Source organism: Argiope bruennichi, chromosome 11, assembly GCF_947563725.1.
Source record: "Argiope bruennichi chromosome 11, qqArgBrue1.1, whole genome shotgun sequence".
NCBI classification, from domain to species: Eukaryota; Metazoa; Arthropoda; class Arachnida; order Araneae; family Araneidae; genus Argiope; species Argiope bruennichi.
In genome coordinates, this window is record NC_079161.1 from 57,740,922 (window position 1) to 57,762,568 (window position 21,647).

Genomic DNA, 21,647 nt, shown 5'->3' on the forward strand with positions numbered 1-21,647 from the left:
ACGAAAAGTGATTATAGCTTTTTGTTTTAAAAGTGCTTCGTAGATTTGGGGAAGAATGATTCACCGTAGTTTTTGATTCAAGAATCTCATGCATATTCAGAGGTATAAATAAAAAAATTCTATTTACGAAAGTGATGATAGCTTTTTGCTTTAAAAGCGTTTTGTAGATTTATGGAAGAAAGATTCACCGTAGTTTTTGATTCACGAATCTCATGCATATTTAGAGGTACAAATCAAAGAATTCCATTTACGAAAAGTGATTATAGCTTTTTGTTTTAAAAGTGCTTCGTAGATTTGGGGAAGAATGATTCCCCGTAGTTTTTGATTCAAGAATCTCATGCATATTCAGAGGTATAAATAAAAAAATTCTATTTACGAAAGTGATGATAGCTTTTTGTTTTAAAAGTGTTTTGTAGATATATGGAAGAAAGATTCATTGTAGATTATTTTTTAATTCACGAATCCTCATTCATATTCAGAGGAACAAATCAATGAATTCTATTTATGAGAAGTGATAATATCATTTAATTTACTGGTTTCAAGATGAGGAAAAATCCTCTTAGTATTTTAAAATTAATTAATTTAATTAATTAATTATTAATTAAAGTAATTATGTGTTTAAAAACTTATAGTATTTTTGTCTTGTATTATATATGCTTTGATAGTTTTAAAACAAGGGTGTAGGTAAAGAAAAAGAATGTTTTTGTAAAATATTTTTAATTATTCTTAAAATACACTGATGTATATTGTTGATGTCTTTATTAGCTTTTCGAATTCATTATCAATAATTTAAAGATTTTTTCTGACTTTTGATTTAATATTTATCAATAATCTTAACAACGTGTACTAGTTTTAATGTTTTTGCATCCAGATTATTGCATAAAAACATTTAAAATATATGTCAGTATCAGGGACATAAAACTGCGAACAAAAAAACCAATGCCATTAAGAATTTGTCATATTTTACATATAAGTAAATACTACTACAATTATATTTGTTACTTATACATTAGTAATAGAAACTGCAAAGTTCTTAAGAACTTCTATTGAAAACCTGTAGAAATATCATCTAATAAAGTAAACAAAGCAAATTACTTTTAAAAAACAAATAAACCGTCAATTTTTATAAAGAAATCTATAATTTTTTTTACCTTATTGTCACAGAAATGTCAAAATGTGTTAACTTGTATTCAGAGAGACAAACTTTTTCTGAAGGTATCTTGCTGAAAATTTGAAAGTCATCGACAAATTTGTTGTTAAGCCTATGTACCAAATTTCATTCGTATAGCTCAAAATGTGTTCAAACTATTATATTCACAAACAGAGAGGCATAATTCCAAAAATATGTTGTTGTTTTTTTTAAATTTCAGAAACAAACGTAGAAATGCTGCAAAATTTCGAGTTCAAATTTTCTAGCGATTACAAAATTTTTGTACCCAAGAAAGTGAAAATGAAGGCAACTTTTTTCCCCCAAGCTTTTTATAGTTAAAGACTTTCTTATAACTTTATGTTTTCTAAGATTAATGTGGGTAATTTAGAAGTTACAATGCATATATTTAATCATTTCATATACTATATCATTCTTTAACAACTAAGTCATATAGTTTAGGAAAGTTATTAAGTGTCAGATAGACTTTTCTTCCTTTTAATGATTAGGAATTTCAGAAAAAAAATGGCGGGTTGTTTTACAGATGGCAATTGCAGAATAGAGTTTTATATAAAAAATGTTTAGAATTAGTAATTTAATAGTTTTTAAGATATATTGTGCCCACAGAAAATACATTTAACCCATAACCGGAGACATGAATTTCCTCACATAGCCAGAGACATGGAAGCAAAATGACACCATTGTTATTTTTCTTTTTGTATTCTGTAAACAGCATTAGAATTTATTTTGGAAGCGCAATACGTTCAGGAAATCATAATAGTTACCAAAAATATAAAAAAATGTTGAAATTAGAAATATTAAGTGCAATAATATTAAAAGATCGAAAGATGCTATAAGGAAAAATAAACAATTTTTTAATGAGTATTTGCTTCGTTTATATATATTACGGAATTTCTTTAATGTTAGTAACTGTTAGAATTTATCAAACCAAAATGAAGAAAAAAATATTTTAAAGTATTATTTTAAGAACATTTCTTTATTCTTTTTGCATTATTCAAATTAAAAACAATTTCAGAGGTGCGGAGCCAATGATTCTATTAATAGCAGCAAAAACTTTGAAAAAGATTGACTCGGCCATATGCACGTGTTCATACTTAGACTTTTGCCAACGTACTGCTGGAAGAAGAACTTGAGGGTACTGAGGAGATTATTGTACTCAAGGACAAAATACCACGTGACAATCAGAGCTAATGAAGAACGCGGAGTCATTTTGACTCCAGTCTCCAGTTAGGGTTAATGTGGTGGCAGTGGTCGAGAGTATTAATTCATTCGTTAAGACACTGGATAAATACAAAATATACTTTAGTATTTATTCAAATTATATATTTGTGAATTAGCATAATATATTTTTTTTACATATTTAACATATTTATACATATTTAGCATAACATATTTTTATATATTTAACATAATATATTTTTGTACATATTTTACATAATATATTTTTGTACATATTTAACATGATATATTTTGCGCATATTTAAAAATATTTGTACATATTTGGCATAACATATTTTTATATATTTAACATAATATATTTTGTACGTTTTTACATAATATATTTTTGTACATATTTAGCATAATATATTTTTGCACATATTTAACCTATTTGTACATATTTAGCATAATATATTTTTGCACATATTTAACATATTTTTATATATTTAACATAATATATTTTTTACATATTTTACATAATATATTTTTGTACATTTTTAACATGATATATTTTTGAATTTATTAACATTAACAAAAAAAGGTTACGCCGCTGTCCTTGCCTAGGGATAGCACACCTTCCCCGTGACCTGGGCGTCCCGGGTTCGAATCCCGGTTCGGGCATGGTTGTTTTTCATCTGTTATCTATCTGTGAGGTGTGTGAATGTGCGCCCATGTAAAAAGGGGTTGTTCAAGTGAATGTGTGAGTTTCAACTTTATATGAGCTAAAAGGCAGACTTCAGCCCTCGGGTGCTCAGGAGTCTTTACCCTCAGAAGCTACTGCTCCCCCTTTCCGTGGGAACGCGGACACGACGTCATCATCATCAAAAAAAAGTTATATGGAAATAAATTAGATACCAATGTATGACTTATTTTATGAATTTTCAATAGATATAAAAATAATCCTTGTGATATAATATTTTCTAAAATCACTGAGCAAAAAAAAAAAATTCATTAATGTTGAATTAGAAATATTACTAAAATTTTGATGAGTTCTTCAGTATATAATTCGCAATTTACGAATAGGAAGTCTCTGAACATTGTTATTTTTAAAAGGTATAAATTATCTCAAATTATGCGCTACGGTGGTTGAAAATTCATTCCCAGAATGCGACCACTTTTCCCCAATATAGCTGACCCCTTATCATACACAGAGCTTCTGATCCCTAAAATGGATTGAGGATTACCCTGAATCACATAAGAAAAAAATATATCCCAAGAGACAGAATACCGATGGTATTGGAAAAAAAAACCAATTTTTTTCCGCAGAATAATATTTGATCTAGGATCAAAAGGTTGAACAGTAGGAGTCTCAGTGGACAAGTTGCTGGTGGGAAAAAAAAGGTGGCGAAACCGGAAATCCTCTCTGGAATATTGAATCTCCGAATTACATCGAAAAGTGTTACTGTGTGGGCAAGGAGAAAGTTGGATTATCGAAGCCTCTATCGAAATTCGGTGCTTTTTGAGGCAAAATATTCAGTGAAGGATTTGGTAGCCTCAGTACATAAAGTTTCGATTTAAATTATCTCTTGTAAACAGTAAAAGATCGGGTTTCCCAGTATTGTTCGCAGTTTTACAGGTGATCCACGAGTCGATGAAAAGAAATGGTTGTTGCGGATCTTCGTTTTGTGTGACCATCATTCAGGGTTTTTGGAATAGAAATGACAGAATATTTTTATGTCAGGAGAAGGATATGCCTGACTCATAACAGAATAGATTTCTGGAACAACATTTATTTTCATTTATCCGCAAAATTCTGAAACATACTAAGAGTACGTACAGCAATCAGATTATGGGTAATGTACAAAAAAAAAAAGCAAAAATTATTTCAGTTTATTAAGGAGGTTCTCAATATCTTGACTTATTGATAACTTTCATAATCTAATTAGACTGCATCTTCTGTTTCAACAATGTGCTGTTTTATTGATTCAATTAAGATTCCATGGAACATTTAAGGATTATGTGTAATTTCTGCATTGAATTATGGTATTTCTAGTATACAGCTAATAAATTTGTGAAATGATTATTAGATGCCTCAACTGATGGGTAAATTTATAAAAGATTAAATCTTGTGGGCTGGGGTAGCCTGGCAGGTAAAGCGTTGGATTCGCGTCCCTTAGGTTGCGAGTTCGAACCCCGCCGGGCGAAGCTTTCCCCGCGTGCTTAGTGGCTGACGAGTGTATAAATCTGCCGTGGTCTCAATGTCCTCCATGTCGCGAGTAATACCACTAGGGGTACTGGATCAAGGGTGATCGTTCTCTGATTCAGGTCCAAATTACCATATGTGGATGTGTGATGAAATGCGTGAATGAAGTCCGCTCCGTAAGAAGGGTTGTGATGTGTGTGTAGTCAAGTCGTACTCTTGGCCCTAGTTGACTTTACAATAAAAACAAAAGGCGCTCCCACTCAGGCTTAAATAGGCTGTCTTCGAACACGGCGAGCTTATCCGTGGCAAGTGCCATAAGAAACAACAACAAGATTGAATCCATTGTTCTAAATAAAAAGTGAAAGTATTATGAAATTGTTCGGAAATGGGTATATCGCTTACAATGCGTTCTGTATATTTATGATTACTTCCGTGAGCAGATATTTACTTAATATCAGGTTTTCGCTTTATCAGATATCATAATATAATCGACAAATAAGAAAATTTCTTTTTACCTTTTTTTTTCACCTCTTTCAAACATTTTCTTCTTATCTCTTTTATTTCGCTTCTTTGAAACAATTTATTCTTACCTCTTTCATTTCACTTCTTTCAAACAATTTCTTCTTATTTCTTTCATTCCAGTTCTTTCAAGCACTTTCTTCTTACCACTTCAATTTCACCTCTTTCAAACAATTGCTTCTTATCTCTTTCTTTTCACCTCTTTCAAAAAATTTCTTGTTACATCTTTCTTTTCATCTCTTTCAAAAAAAATTTTCTTATTTCTTTTAAACAATTTCTTTTTAATTCTTCCTTTACGAAATGCCTACCGTAATATTATAGAAATCTCCGGTCGATGTATGACGAAATTAATACAACAAACTTTTTTATAACGACGTTTTACGACAAAAAACAGCGTTTTATTACAAGGAAATCAAAAGGCACAGGTAGAAAAAAACACAGTCATGATGAACAGAAAGAATAGCATTTATAGACCCTAACACTACAAAAAAACAACAAATCGCCACAAAAAAAAATTGCTGAACAAAAACAACTAGAAAATTTGCTCTGCGATCAACAATTCGGTTCTCATGCGAATACTTCACTTTTTGTAGGCTTCCAACCGAACACGGAATTTTCCAAAAGAATCTGCGAATCTCGGCTTCTAATAGAGATTCGTCATGATTTTTATATTCTCTAAAATCTTCCTAATTTGCCAACAGTATCGCTAAATTAATCGATAATTGGTCACCAAATTTGAAGTCAAGATAGGGGGAAATTGATCTGGTACACATTTAGCATCCATTAAGAATAATTTAAAATTTTAGTTTTGGCAATAATGCTAATATTAAAAGAAAACGATAGTAGAGTATTTTTATTTAAGAATTTCATGATAATGTTACCGTTAAAGTATGAAATCCGTTATTTTAAAGAATACCTAGTTATTCCATGAAATAACTGATCATGTCCGCTAAAGTATAATAATATCTTGTATTTCATGGTTTAACTAGTTATTTCATAGAATAACGATCTGCAGCCCGTTAAAGTGTAAAATAATCTATATCATATATCTCGCACGGCAAATACATTTACCTTCCACCCCTACTGCATTTATGTTTTTGTTTGTTTGTTTTAGAAATAAAAAAATGTTTTTTGTTTTAGAAATAATATTCTTTGTAATTCCAAGTGTCATTTTAGTAATCCTTGTTGTAACAAATGATTTTATGGTACGTTTCCATAAACACCATTTATACGCTGCATAAATTAGATAAATTGCTTCTTTTTCATTTTAATTGTCTATCATTAGTTTAATTTCATTTTAGATAAATTGTTTATTTTACACTTAAACTGTCTCTCATTAGTTAATTTATAGAATAACTAATTAAAGTATCAAATTAATAACATATTACACACTTTAACGGACACGATCAGTTATTTCATGGAATAACTAGGTATTCTATGAAATAACTGCATTATATACTTTAACGGTAACAATAATAATAAAAGTTTTAAGGGTTTTTGAATCTATAATTCAAAATATCGTAGCATGTTAAATTTTTTTAACTTAGGTCTTCTATCATGATTTTATTTTTAAAATTTCTCCAAATATGATAAAATTGCTGTCAAATCGGGACGAATATATTTTTTCTTGCCTATTTACCTATGATTATAAAAAAAAAATTATAGCTCTGAAAGCAATAAGTTAGATAAATGAAATTTCTGATGGGATATTTATTACAAAATGGTAATTAATATCAAATTATGATTTATACGGTTACAAATCTATAGTAATTATTTCTTGTAATTTTAATATTATAGATGTACGAAAATAATAGATATTCTAAATGGTTCTTAAATGGATACCAGTCAATAGCCTTGAATTTGGCGACGAATTAACAAAAAAACATTTAGCGATTTGGCTACGAACTTGGCGACAGAGTTCATTAAAACAACAGAATTATGGCGATATCTCTGTTAAGCGAAGAGCTCTCTAGCTTCATATTAAAAATTCCATATATATTTGTGTGACTACTATACATTTGTGTGAACCAATTCGTTTTTCGGTTGATTCCTATGTGTAATGATGATCAAATAATGAGCTCTGAAGTTGCATTCTGAACACTATTGTGATATTTCGGTTCTGCTTTTATATTGACTTTTGCAAATGTTTTCACTATATACGCCGCATTTTCTGCCATGTTTCGTATTTTCGCATGGAATGAAGCGTTGTTATCTTTTAAAAGTACTGTGGGATATCTTAATGTACATCAGCGGAAAAGATTTACATAAAAAATATAATTCAAAGGGGGGGGGGGGGTATTTATCTATCATTCTAACTATGTATTTGAATTTTTGCTAACTCAGGAGTGCAATAACCTAAAAAAAAAGAAATTATGCATGTCATCCTTGCAACAAAATTGGTGATATTTATCAAATTTTGAATAATGACATTCAACGCTTAGAAGTACTTTTCAAAGAAACTCAATTATCTGTGACTGCGAAACATGCAATAATAATTCGTGATATTGTATTACTCTATACTTGCTTGTTCAAGTTAAACTTCACTTAATGATAATTCAGATGATGAGCTCAACATTTATTAAATTAAAAAAAAACAATCTGAAAATACGAAGATAATTTTCTTAAAAACTAAATACGATGTACAGAATTTAAGCTGAACTTGCGAATTTAGAGCTGTCCAATCATTCGTCTGGGAAAAAGTGTCGAAACGGGTGTGAGAAGATGCACCAATTTGCATTAATATTATCTTTGGAATGCATCGATTTTCTTGACTTTCGAAATCACTGATCTTATAAATTTTCATTGCCTAGTAACGAAATAGTTTTAACTCCATTATTGAATGAAATATTTTGAAAAAAAAGCAAGCTGTGTGGTTTTATAATCTTTTGTAGAACTATATTTTTTTCCTCTCTTTAAAACTTTTGCGCATATATTTGATTCTTTCTTTTTTTTTAAATTTTCTTAATGTTGTTTATTTATTTTATAAATGGTGAACAAGTTATTCAAAATATATAATTAAATTTCGTATCATTTGTTCAGAAAAATCTTTTTCTCAGCAGAAGTTTTTTTGAATAAGACTATACCTCTGAGTTGAACTCATTTGATTCGTAGAAACTAATGAAGGAAAGATAGGGAAATACCAAAAAAATAACACAAATTGATTTTTTTTTTTTTTTTGCATATGTGCCACCGAATGAACTAATATTTTATAAAGTTATATGCAACAGTCGTAACCGGTTAATGTCGATATTGTCTTTAGGATACATACCGAATTTTGACTTCTAAGATATTTTGAAAATCAAATTGCAACTATCGTCTTTAGTGTTCCTAATAATTACACACTAAAAATGATACTAATTTCATTTACAACCTGTGCATGGCTGCACAAGGACTGACATGAAATAGAAAAAAAATTGAAGTTCTTTCATAGGGATTGCATACCTATTTTATTTCATTTACATATTATTTATTCTACATTTTCTAATAAAGGTTCTTTCTAGAAAAGTAAGGTTTTCAATCTATATTTATCACTATAAAAATCGCATTTCAAACAAAATTAGAATATTTATACTATTTTTTCAATGATTTATTCAAAACAAATGAAAGCAAGAAACCATTTATAAATTACTTTTTTAGAAAAATCAAGTATTTAAAGGTTAAATCCATGGCAAAAAATATTTCTAAATAGTCGAAATGCATTCTGAACTTCTACCACTTGCAATTTTATTTTCTAACAAGTGGAATTTTACTGCATTTAATAGAACGATACAAGAATCGTGAAGCATTTCATCATGAGAAAACTGTAAATAAACAGAGATATGAAGTTTTTCAAAAAAAGCAGAAGGAGTTCACGCAACACTGCAAAACTTCGTTCACTTAAGTGCAGAAAATTATAATAGTTTGCAAAATTCAACGCTTCTTAAAAAAATAACTTTAAGCTGACCAAGTCACGCGAATAGCTATTTCTGGGGGAAGAAATATTATTTATGTAAGTTTTGTGACAGATGAAAATTCCACAGACATTATTTTGCAGACATTTATATTTAACTAAAGGAATATATTTGTTTGATTAACATTTAATGTGTTGCAATGTCTCCAAAAATTTTATTCATATAATATCCTAATATAATATACATTTCATATAATACATTCAGTTATTCATATAATATTCATTTAATAATTATATATTTGCTGAAAGAATAGAACTTTAAAATTTTTTGAAAATAAAATATATTTATTGTCTTTGATAAATAACTAATCGCCTAAAATATTATTTAATAATTTAATTAATTAAGTAAATTAATTAAGTTAATTTAGCAAAGCTAGCCATATTTGATTAACACACTAAGTCTTATCACACGAAATGAAAGTACCCCTTCAAATTATACTTACATTGTAAATATGAATAACATTAACAGAAAATGGAGAAAGTAATTGGCGAAATCGGTTTTGCTGTTGAGATCGGTTGCTATGTTCAATTATTAATGTATAGCGGTTCTTGCAAAGAGGAAATAGAACTGCATTCGATCATTGATGTCGTATCTAAATTTAATTAACTAGAAAATGTAATATAACTCAATCGGGGAAGGGGAGTTATTCACTGTTCTTTCTCGAAAGAGAATGTATAATTAAGAATTTAATTTTTCGATTTTTCTCGAAGGAGAGAGGGATAGTCTCCGTTTATCAGCTAATCAGGGGGCAAGAATTTTTTTTTTTTCTTCTTCTTCTTTTTATAAAAACATCAAGGTAAAATAGGTGAAGTGATTGGGACTGGAGTTTTTGTCTTAATAACGATATACTGTGAAATAATGTTTTAGAAATTTATCACGACAGTAAAGGAAGAGTTGATCCTTGATGTCTCATATAGAAATAATAAGGTTTCACATGAAATAAAAATTAGCGAAATCAGTATAACGGTTAATCCTAAGAGGGAGTTGTGTTTAGCCAACATGCATAACGATATTTTTGGAATCGGGTCTTAAACGTAATATTAACTAACATAAAATGAAGTTTTGTAACATTAACTCTAATTGAAATAGCAGAGGTATATTTTGGGATTTTAGCTTTGAATACTAGCGAAACAACAAGAAATACACCTATATCTTCAGGCATTTTGAATACCGGTTAAATAACAATACACCTAAATCTTCCACAGATCAAACAGAAAGATTATATTCTAGATGCCAGCATAAATTCGAACCCAGTTCACATACATGATGAAACTAACAAAATCGGGTTTCGAAGCTGAAGACTTTAGGATTTGGCCATGTCATAGTGGATTTCAGAACCTATGGTCTATAGTATACGTGGATATAGTCCCAGTAATAACAAGCGTAAAAAAACTTATTTTGCTTCGACAAAAATTAAACATATCAAATGTTCTAAGTATTTTATTATTTTTATTTTCATTCACCATAGCTAACACGTTGAAAATATAAAATTTCTCAAAAATGAAAAAAAGAAAAAAGAAAATTTTAATGAGTCTGATACAAATATTTCATTTTTTGTACATTTTTACATTTACATTCCTCCATTTTCACATATAAAAGCAAGCATTCTCTGAACTAAAAATGAAAAATATACTCATAAATTATTCAAAAAAAGGCATAGATTTGAAAAATTAATTCTAACACAAATGGTAATAGATGGAGGCACACACAGACTGTACATATTGGACAAGAGAAAGGTCAAAGTGTAGCACCTCTTTTTCCCTTTGTGCAAAAAACGCCTCCTTGTGGCGTTTTACAGAATACAAGCTGTAGAACGGGAGACCTGCATCCTGAGGTCGACTTTTTCCCTATGCGCAACCCTTGCGCTAACGCCGAATGCTTTCGGCTGGAAACGGTGGAATCCCTCCACCATACTGTTTTCTTTAACTTAATTGTCTATGCATGTTTGTAAATTTTGTAGCGTAGCTGTGTTTGTGTAGATTAAAAATATTATATTTAAAACCGGACAGATCACAACACACTTACTATAAAAGCTTTCAATACAAGCTTCATTTATTTTGAGACAAGTGCCATATCGGAAATATATTTCTTTCCACATATGAAATAACTAATCCCTGTTTATTCAATTGAGTGCTGTAACAATTCAATCTAGCTAATTTTAAAGAATATTTGGTATATGCATGCAGTATTTTATGTAATCCCGCTAATAGGGTTAACATTTTCTACGGATACTTTCAACCATTTCATCTGATGTATGAAGACAACGAGTGTTTTCATTTTAGCATATATAAAATGAAAACACTCGTTGCATTTATGATTTTTTTTTGTAGCAGCCGTAAATCTTCTTAATAAATGAGGACTTTTTGTTTAACTTATACTGAAATAAACACTGCTATGTATCCATCCATGCTGTTGTTGTTTCTAATGGCACTTGCCATAGATAAGCTGGCTGATGAAATCAGCGATTTTAAGCCGAGGGGGCGTCTTCTGTTTATTCGTAGCACCAACTTGGGCCAAGAGTACATCTCAACTACTCACGCATCACACTCGCTTGCACAGCCCCTTTTTACATGGGGGCACATTCACATATCTCACAGATAGAACAGATGTAGAACAACCCTTCCGAACCGAGACTCGAACCCAGGACACACAGATCAAGGGGAAGACGAGCTACCCCTATGCCAGACGTCGGCGCAAGATATCTATGGATTCAATCTGTATACTGGAACACACAAAACTACTTTCCTTCAGACGTCTCCATTAACAAATAATACAATATATTTTGCAGAAATTATTCATTTGCATTTAATAAAATCCCCAGTACGAATTGAATAGTGGTCAAACGCATGTGTTCCTATTAATTGTCATTCCTTAAAAAAATCAACATTTTAAATCAGTCCCTATTTTTTGAATAACTTTGTATTACAGCCATATCACAAATATATTAAAGAAAAGACCATTTTCAATTTGATGATTTTTCTCTGTTGTAAAAAATATTCACAGTTTCACATTTTATCTAACTCCAATTTATTAATACTTTAGTTGAACAGAGAAATTCAATATCATTTTAAATTGAAAAAAAAATGTTTCTTTTTGTCTGAAATATATATTTTTCAAATAAGGAAATTTTTACGACGTTTTAATCTAAGACGTAGCAAGGGTGAAACAACTTTAATCAAACCAGAACATTGAAAATCAATCAAACGAACGTCTAAAAACCCAGCGGGGCAAAAATGTCCATAAATCGTTTGTTATTGGAAAACTTTGCATAAACTCGTTTTTTGAACTTGCCCTCATAACTTCATGCGTAATTCTACTTCGACTAAAATCAATATAGGAAATGATTACAGTCAAAGTTATGAAAAAGGATTGTTACTTTATGTCATTCGTCTTTTTCAAATGAATGAATATTTTTTTTTTTAATTTGTATTTATAGAAGAATATTTTTTTAATAAAAGGCATATTTTATACAGTTATGGAATATCGCTTTATTTAATAGTAATCCATAGTATCCATAATGATAATCAAAACACGAATTTTTTTCAATAAAATATCTTTACATCTTTTCTTTTCAATTTAAAAGAATTTACACTATGAACTTTTAGAAAAAAGAACGACTTTTAAAGATATTAAATGCAAAATATGTTAACAAAAATGGCAATATTTTTAATGATAAATTAAAGCACTCAATTTTTATGAAAACTGCCGAAAAGTCTACATTTTACTTGTTGATAAAAGAAAAACACTTAGGCTTTGCTAGTTCCAACTAATCCGCCATATTTCTTTTTAAAATATAGTCTATATTGAGAATTCTTTTTCGTTAAATTAGAATCAAAACTAAAAATTATTTTTATTTCTCAAATTCGTTAATTAAATAATAGCAAATCTACCCAGATTTTTTGTTTTAATCTTTTAACATATTAAATGTAAAATGTATTAACAAAGATAGCAAGGTTTTTAATGATAAATGAAAACATTCCATTTATATGAAAATTGTCAAAAAGTCTACATTTTATTTGCTGATAAAAGAAACTTTTAAACTTTGCTAGTTCGAACTAATCCTTTATTTTTCTTTAAAATATCGCTTGTATTGTGAATTATTTTTCGTTAAATTGAAATTAGAGCTTAAAATCATTTTTATTTCCAAAATTCGTTAATTAAATTATAACACATCTATCCAGATGTTTTGTTTTAGTCTTTTAAAAATTTAAGTGTGAAATATATTAACAAATATTTTTAATGAAAAATAGAAACACTCCATTTATAGGAAAATAGTCGGTAGTCTAAATTTTATTTGTTTATAAAAAAAATCTTAAACTTTACTAGTTCGTTGAATTTATCTTTAAAGTATCGTCTGTATTTAAATTCTTTTTCGTTAAATCAAAATCGAAAATAAAAATTATTTTTATTTCACGAATTCGTTAATTAAATAATAACATATCTACACAGAGGTTTTGTTTTAGAATTATTGTGTTCAAAGGGCAGTTTGGTATATTTATATTTACAGTTCATTTTTTAAAGTTTCTTATTTATTTATAAAAATAAGTAACTGACAAATAAATAACTTAAAAATGGGCATATGATAAATTTAGTAACTAGTCCTAAGTCTGTCCTGTAAAGTTTTTCGAAAAAAAAATTCGTCACGAAGCCGCATGGTTTATTTGGTAGATAGTGCAACAATCTATAGATCATGATATCATGACAAAAAAAAAAAAAACCTTAAACGTCGTTTTTGTGGTGTCTATTTTGTTGCGGAAAAGTCCGACAGGTGGCTTCAGTAGACGCAGTAATGGATGCAGCACTTTACTCAACTCGAAACACAAACGAAGTGTTCTCAAAGCAGCAATAGTAGAAATCCACGACACACAAGCATCAAATCACTTTTAAACAATAGCAATAGCACAATGCTCTCAGAGGGGCCAATATAGAGATGAATATTAAAGACAGAGAATTTACTTGGCTACTCACTTCTCTCACCTTGACTACTTCTTCTGCTTTTATAATCCCTATGTCAGAGATTCCATATCAGAATCGAATGTTCTAGAACACACGCGGGAACTCTAGTCATAATGGATAAAGAAGATTCTTAAATATTCGGAAATGTCCATTTTTATCGCCAAATTCGTAGCCAAATCCAGAGGGTGCTGACTTGGCATACATTCAGCAACCATTAAAATATCTTCCTTGGCATAAAACTAATTACATAGGGAAATAGTATTACAATTTCGTGACAGCATTTTTTCCTCATTGCTGCCGTTGTCTTATTTGCAATTTTGTTAGCATTGTCATCCTGATTCTCTCTATATTTTTTGTGAGTTTTGATTGCCTAAAGCATTCTGATTACATATTTCCTATGCACAATTAATCATTACTCTTAATTTATTTTATTTGGTAACAAATCTTCATCAACAAAATCTCAAATTTTAATTCTTTTTCCTTCTTGATAAATTTATTTTCATCTGCTGCTGTTTCTCCTTAACTCATTAACGTCAAGTATAGATTTTTTTTTAATTCTTTTAAATTATGCTAAAACCTCAAGATTAAGATAAATGAGAAAAAAAAATTCATTTTCAAAAAAGAAATTTCTCTAAAAAATAATCGAGAAACGTTCAAAAGTCTTTTTACAAAATATTTGTTATATGTACATTAATAGACTTTTAAAAAAATCTAAAATACTGAAAAATGAAGGCTACCTTCAAATTCCTTTTATTATTTCGAAAATAAATGGATTAATGACGATTTTTTTTTATTTCAAATTCTGTTTATTGGATAATTTTTTTTATTCAAAAATGTTGCAAAATACAAGAAATCGTTTTCTGTTCTTAGACGACGCAAATAGTTAACAAGGAATGTTTTCAGTTCTCTAAATATCACATTGAACGGAAAATTTCACGCTGTATTTACATATTACTCTATAAAATTTTATGGAATTTTTAGAGTAGGAACATATGCTATTGTTTTAATTTTATCCATTAAACTGTGTGATAAAGCAACCCGCAATAATGCTTTGTTTTAAAATACTTTTCTTTATCTTGATTTTCTTATTTACAAATTAGCATTTTGGAACTGATTTGATTTCACAATTTCCTTGACTTCGCAATTAAATTGACTTCCAAATCAGGCTGAGATTTGAAATTTTTTCCATTTATAAATTTTCAGTACCAAAACACTATTTTAATGTTTTTAGAAATTAATAATCATTTAATCCATTAATTCAACTAAATGTTGATTTCGTTATGTGTGGTGTCACATAATTATGAAAGTATGAAAATTTATTTCAAGATTACACATTATTTAAAACAATGGATTAGAAAATAAAGATTAAAACAAAGAAAATATCATGGAAAATAAATTAATAAAAATGTGCTTTTAAAATCATTTTTTTTTTTTACTTTATGAAGTTTTATATTAAGAATTATGTAAATTCTGATAGCAAAATTTTTGTCTTTATTATAATATCTACTTAAATATTTTACATATAAAACGTTTTCATACACACTTATGTACATATTTGTAATAAAAGGTAATACATTATGTGCATATCTGTAATAAGTCTAAAAAAATAAAACACAATGAGAGAAATAATTCAAGTGAAATCACCTAAATATTTTATTATCTGCAGGATTTTATTATCTGCACTGCTATTTCTTATTACCCTTATTTTAGTAATTTTTACAAGCAACAATAAATATAAAAAATATTAAATAAAATAAGAAAAGAATAAAAGCTAATAAAAAAAACCATAAGAAGCAACTAAATTTATAATATAATGACTAGAATCATCATAAAATATAACGCAAAAATAAAAAGTTTGCAAAAAAACAACAAAAATTAGGTATTTTACCAGTAACAGTTACAAGATAAGCAATACTTATCAATTTCAAAGTACAGCTCTTTACATATTTCTTTCGTACTGACTCAAATATAATATTATAAATATTTCAATCTTAAAATAAAGAATTATTTTAATATATTACCTAAGAATCTAAAATATGATATACAATAAAAATACTTTCCTGGTATTGGCATTTCCTTTAAATAAAGAAAAAATGTTATTTATTTCTAAACTAAGATCATAGTTTATCCGTTATCTAAAATAAATAAAAAATAAATTGTTTCGTTTTAATGAATAAAATGCTGTTTAAAGACCACATTTTTCTTATAAGTATTTCTAAATGACATCGCTATAATATTAATAAGTATTTCTTCCGCACAAAATACTTCATGAAGATATTACCTAGCAAAAACAAATAATAATAATAAATGAGCCATTTTTTTCTTTTCGAAATATGCCATTTGTAGATGTTATTTTTGCAGCTATTTTGTTTCTGGTCCGGTGCCAAATGATCGCCGCTTTTTGATAACAATCATTTGCCTTTCTTCTAAAAATGCCGGTATTGTACACTTATGAACGATAATGTGTGTTCTTCTTTCTATATTAATGCGAAATAGATTTGTAGATACAATAATAGTTTTATCCGGAAAAGAAATGTCAAACAGAACAAGGAAATAAAAAATAAAAAGATAATGTTTTGTCCATTAATGGAAACACAGCGCCATCTACTGACATCGATGAAAAACTCAAAACATTTTAACTGAGTTTATTGTATTCCATGATGGATAACCATTTGCGAAATCTTAATAGCACTTTTGTGGATAGAAAAACAAGGATTAAAAAAAATAATGACAAAAGCATATAGATTTTCCCCCACTTTATAAAAAAGAACGCTAAACACATTTTCCCTGTCTTTCAAATACAGATGTATTAAAAATTTTCTTTTTCTATTCCGTCTGTCATTTGAGTGAAAAAATTGTCCGCTTGGTCGATTATTCACAAGATATCGTTTGCGGAAAAATAATGAAAAAAAAATCAAGAATTCGGAAGAAAATATTGATAGCATTCTAAATTGTAATATTTCATTGATTCTCTTTATTTTTATTTGACGATTAGCAATAAAAAATTCTTTTGATGTTCTTATTTTTTATTGGATTTGTAGCTATACAGTCATTAATCTTAAATAATAAAAGAGTGATTGAAAATAACGCAACGTAAATTGATTTCTTGATGATTTACAAAATATGATTCCCTTTTCACAATAAAATTTAATATTCAAAAGACAATTTTTTATCAAAATTTTAATAATAGCGGAGTTAAACATCCTGTCGTTATTTTTCACTGTAATATTGAATTTTTGATATTTTTCAATACAGTATATATATTTAATGGTTTTATGCTCGTTGAGATTAATCATTGGTGTCTTATAATGCCAATAATCTGAAACAAATTCAAAACAGATTTATATCCCTTTTCTTGAGCTCTCTATTTATTTATTATAAAGCAATTTCGATTATATTTCATCACTTTTTTTTATAATCATTTTCCGTTTCTAATATACGAATCATACTTTGTTATGATCAGAAAACCTACGTTAAAGTGATGATTTACTGTGTTAAGAAAAAGAACACTTCATAAATGATTTTGCAATAGACATTTGAAAATGTGTTCTAAACTTTGATTGTATTTTCCAAATGACTTTGATGGAAAAATTTAAGGCTCAAGAAAAAAAAATATACATTTTATTCTTTACTTTTTAGATTCTGTCAAAATAGATTTTTTTATTTAACGTTTTCGCCTTCTTTTAGGTCATATGAAAAATGCCATTTATTTTGATTTCATACACAAAAAATAAAAAAATTGCAATGGCATTTTTTTTTCGACACTGCACAAATTGTATTTTCAGATAATGAGGTATATCATACCTTAGAAATTTCAATCCACATGGTGTAAGTGGTGTTCGAACCATGACGATAATATCAACGAATATCACTTCGTTATAAACAAGAATCTCTGGTGAAATTTTTATCTCAAAATCACATTTTTGCAAACCAGGAAATTTTAATGATTCAAAACTATTTCTCTATTTCATAAACAGAAACTATATAAATAAACAAAACAAACACGACATAGTTCATAACACTGAATTAAAATTAAGTGAAATGGCACCACTATATTTTTTAGTATGCATATGTTCAACTGGTGAAATTAAAATAAGTAAAATTATGAAAAATGTAGCTATTTAAATGTGTTTAAGTAAGTTCTTGCAGAAATATTCAATTTTTTTAGAATTATTTTATCTTAAAATATTTTTGAATCTAATTTTGCCAATCATTAGGTAATTAGGATATTTTATAGAAATTTGCAAAATAATTAGTATGCATTGTATTAATTTATTATTCAATTTAAATGTAACGCATATTAAGAGTTAGCCAAAGTTTTTTTCTATGATTTTATTAAAGACCGATAAATATGGAATTTCAAACAATTTCCAAAACCAAGCTTTGTTTATTGAATAAGATATAAAGATAATCTTACTTTAAATTAAATTTAAAAGTAAATTAATAATATCCTTAACACGTAATGGAAAAAATAAATTATCAAAATATACAGCTGTACAAAGTAATAGAATTATATTAATGTTATTTCTTCTTTAAAATATTCTAATATTCTACTGATTATTGATATATTTTTGAAATTCTCAACCAAGTTTATAAATCACAAATAAAATTTATCTTATAATTCCACCAAAGAAAACAATATAAAGAAAAACATATCTCACTTTTGAGAATTTTTTAATTTTTTGATATAAAAATGGAACAGACGATATTTATTTAATGCCCGCAAAGTTAAACAAAATAGGCGATTTTTATTTAAGGCAGACGATATTTATTCAAAAATTTTTAGACCAAGATTTTTTATTTTAATCGAAAAGTTATTTAAGATATTTCCCATTTTAATCTGTAAGTAATACATGGAAGTGATAATACTTTTATAGTTAAGGGAAAAATAATACATGCTATAAATAATCGCCGCTTCCATTTTCTGATGTTTTGGAATTTATCGGACTATTGACTCTAACATAATAGCTCACCAGAGTTAGAATACCTTTACAGTTGAACCTTGAGGGACATGGAAGAATAATTCATAGACCGAAAGCAGCTTGAATAATCTAAATCTTGGAAGACCGCCAGAAAAGCCTCTAGTACAACAGAGAATAGAACACGGTTTATCTTTATAAAGCAGGAAAATCGTTTTTCAAAATTCTTCAAGCCTTACTTCAAAACTCAGAAAATCAAAATGAAAATTCCTTACATACAATGGTGAACGGTGAACTCTGTAGATATTACGTCTACCACCAAATATGCGCTATTCAAATACGGAAAATGAAAGAAAGAAAGTGGATAACGGATGTTTGAGTTTTCTGTTTCTATTGAAATGTTGACTGCTGTTTAAATATTAGAAGATAAGAACGTTATTGTAAACATTTTATTTTTAAGCTTAATCCGAATATAATATATCTAGTTTTTTTGTAAAGATTTATGGATGTACATAGCTGCTTAAGCAAAGGTAAAACTTTAAATCTGTATATTTTTCTGCTCTTCTGTTATTTCTTTCAAAGTTTTCCATTCCAATATAAAACATTTCATGTTCTTATTTATCTGTTCTTCTTTACTTTTCCTTAAAGATAAATTTCATTTACAATAAGTTTTCAATTATTTTAATTTCTGTATTATTAATTCAAAAATTAGGTATCAAAAATTTCTGTTAACAGAAATAATTGATAGCTAAATTCTGAAATAGGGTTCAAGAATGTGAATGTTCATATTTTAGAATTGATTCGCCTATATAAATTTTATTCTTTGAATTTTCTTTTATTTATTCAACAGCAATAAAGAACTCACAAAATTATGATGCATATATTATAGTTGTAATGAATGTTTATTAAAACATTGGAAAGAATTGTTGTAAAACATGCTTATGATTATTTTCAAAAAATTATTAAAAAAAATAATATTGGAAAAATATTATCACTGAAGAAAAGATAATTTTTTGATTTTAGAGTCATTGCAATAAAGATTTTTGATCAAAAATTATTTTTCGAAATTAAAGAATAAAAAAACTACAATTTTTGTAGTTAAACATTCAATGACTGTTTTGAAGACCCCTTCTCAGTAAACATTAACTCTTCAAGAAGTAAGTACCTGTATTAACTATTCAAGAAGTAAGTACCAATAAATTTGACAGTCCTGTTGCTGTTGTTGTTTATAATGGCACTTGCTATGGACAAGCTCGCTGACGAAGTCAGCGATTTTAAGCCAAGGGAGCGTCCCTTGTTTTAGTAGTGCCAACTAGGGCCAAGAGTACGTCTTAACTGCTCATGCATCACATTCGCTTGTCCAATCCCTTTTTACAGGGGGCACCTTCACACATTTCACAGACAGAACAGATGAAGAACAACCATGCCCGAACCGGGACTCGAACCCAGAACGCCCAGATCACGGGGCGGATACGCTACCCTATGCCACGACGCCGGCTTGGCCGTCCTAATTCAAATAATCATTAAAATGTCTCACTTTTGAATTCATAATTTTTATTCCATTCCGGTACATAAATATTCCATATCGCTTTTTTTTTCCGGATAAAATTTTAAAATTTCACCTCCCCTTTTTCATTTTTAGTCATAATTCCAAAAAATGGTAATTAGACACAGTTCTGAAAAATCTAAACTTTTAATTACTTAATTTTATCTTTCTTCAATGAATTATTCGTTTTCCGAAAATCTATTGAAACGTTAATCATCAACCGTATCAGACGCAGTTCTGAAAAATCTAGACTCTCAATTACTTATTTTTACTTTTCTTCAGTGAATTGTTTGTTTTCCGAATATCTGTTCGGATATCAATCATCAAATATATGAGAAACAGTTCTGAAAAATCTAGATTTTCAATTACTTATTTTTCTCTTTCTTCAATGAATTATTCGTTTTTCTAATATCTGTTCAAATGTTGCAGGCACAGTTCTGAAAAATCTAGACTTTTAATTACTTATTTTCCTCTTCCTCAATGAATTATTCATTTTTCGAATATCTGTTCAAATGTCAATCATCAAATGTTTCAGGCACAGTTCTGAAAAATCTAGACTTTTAATAACTTATTTTTCCCTCTCTTCAATAAATTGTCCGTTTTTTGAATCTCTGTTCAAATGTTTCAGTCACGGTACTGAAAAATCTAGACTTTCAATTACTTATTTTTACATTTCTGCAGAGAATTGTTAGTTTTTCGAATACCTGTTCAAATGTCAAAATCATTTACGAAACAATAATGGTACATTGGTCCATAATAATAAATGTGCAATTCGAACTTACTGTGATCTATTTAAATCGATCAAACACTTTGTATCGCTTTATGTATTGGAATTCAAAATTTTTAAATATCATTTCGCGACAAACGCAGATGCATCATATAAATTTTAATATATCAAATGCTAATTATTAAATTCATCCGAAATTAATAAATTGTGCTTTTGTCGTGGATTTTTGCAAATTCCGAACTAAACATTTGTACACAATACTTTGAAGGGGTTTTAATAATTAAAAATGGCTTGAATAAATGTATCTTTTCAAAACTTTCCACCAGATGTCGCTGGTTTCATACCCATTCCGCATTTAAGAAGGAACATTATCTGAATGGTAGATGAACCCAATTCTTTATTCATTTTTTTAATCATTGCAGTCTTTTTATGTTTAACATTATGAATATTATCTTTTCATCTGGCAATCATGTCTTTCTGTCAGGTGAACCTCCCCTTTGC